This window comes from Haplochromis burtoni, unplaced genomic scaffold (genome assembly GCF_018398535.1).
Source record: "Haplochromis burtoni strain Fernald_Lab_line unplaced genomic scaffold, NCSU_Asbu1 Contig_1115, whole genome shotgun sequence".
Lineage (NCBI taxonomy): Eukaryota > Metazoa > Chordata > Actinopteri > Cichliformes > Cichlidae > Haplochromis > Haplochromis burtoni.
Window position 1 is genome coordinate 62,743 of NW_024583476.1, and position 1,893 is coordinate 64,635.

Genomic DNA, 1,893 nt, shown 5'->3' on the forward strand with positions numbered 1-1,893 from the left:
GTCACCAACAGTTTTTTCAATGAACTGCAAAGCATTGCTAGACTTAGTGGCAAATCTTTTGAAGCTGTTCTGCATGAACACCTTTCCAAATGTGCTCAGTCAGTCACACACAGCACAGAAGCTCCTACCCCAGACGCACAAAGTGAACTAACAACCCAAGTACAAGCAGATGATCAACCTATCCAAAGTGAAATTGCAGAAGTCAGTCGACCAGACACAACCAGATCTACAAACTAACATTCCGCAGAGCTTTATAACACACCCTGATGTGCAAAAGGTTGTAGTAGAGCACATAGTGCGAAGTGAAGGTCTTGTCTCACCAGTGAGCGCCTCCTTCCGCCTCAGAAATTTTTCTGGCAAACTGCCCTGTCCTAGTCATGAGGTGGACTTTGATACATGGCGCCACAGTGTAGAGCTCAGACTTCAAGATCCCAATCTGTCTGACTTGCAACGCTCGCGGAAAATCTTAGACAGTCTTGTACCGCCTGCTGCCAACGTGGTGAAACCTCTGGGCCCTGAAGCCTTCCCTTCAGCTTATCTTGAACTACTCCATTCAGCTTTTGGCACTGTGGAGGATGGCGATGAGCTTTTCGCCAAATTCCTCAATACATTACAAGATGCAGGTGAAAAGCCTTCACACTACCTCCATCGCTTGCAAACAGCTCTCTCAAAAGGTCTGAAAAGAGGTGGTGTCGTAGCTGGTGAAGCAGACCGACACCTTCTGCGTCAATTCTGTCGGGGGTGTTGGGATAATGCTTTGTTAACAGATCTTCAGCTCGAAAGAAAAAAAGATAAACCCCCCTCATTTACCGAGCTGCTGCTACAGTTGAGAGTGGAAGAGGACAAGCATACTGCAAAAGAAAGCCGAATGAACAAACATTTTGCTGCCACCAGACCAAAAGTAGCCTCTCACTCTATTGCTGCAAATGCTGACTTTCCTGCGCTCACCATGCAAGACGATCTCACTGAAATGCGAACACAAATAACTGCGCTGCAGAGTGAACTGACAAGATTGAAACCCCAGAAAGTAGACCCACCAGTAGATGTTCAAAAGGATCTGGTCACAGAACTAAAGGCACAAATCAGTCAGCTTCAAAGCCATCTCGCAACATTAACCCTGAACCCTCCTAGGAAAAAGTCTAACCCTCCAAAAGTTAATGCTAAGACCAACCCTCAAGTACCCGAACGAACCCCTTTGACATCTCAAGCTGTGAAGAGTAGGCCCAAGCCTGGTTACTGTTTCCAGTGTGGCGAAGACGGCCATATTGCCTCTGTGTGCCCAAATGACCCAAACCCGTCTTTAGTCACTGACAAAAGGAAACAGTTTAAAGAAAAACAGTTGCTGTGGGATAGACAAAACAAGCAAACACAGCCTTTAAACTAAAGGGAGCCCTCATTGCGGGACAAATGGGTGCTACGGATAAAACTAGTCCCACCGAACCTTCACATAAACCCAAAAAACGATTCTCAAACAATAAATCAGCCACTGTGAAACGTCTAATTGGAGCTAAGTACACTGCTCAAGTAAAAATCAATGACCAAACTTGCAACTGCCTTTTTGATACCGGATCGCAAGTGACCACAGTGTCCCGATCGTTCTATGAAAACAATCTTGCAGACCTTGAAATCCATCCAATACAGGACTTGCTAGAAGTCGAAGCTGCAAATGGTCAGAATGTTCCATATTCAGGCTATATTTGTGTCGACATTACCTTTCCAAAGAACTGTTTTGGTACTGAACTTACTGTGTCTTCTCTTGCATTAATTGTTCCAGACACACGTTCTAGTGTTCAGTCTTCTCTCTTAATTGGCACTAACACTCTTGACCTTGTCTTTGAAAGCCTCTCCTTGGCTAATACAGACCTCAGTATCCTGCCTTATGGTTATAGAGTA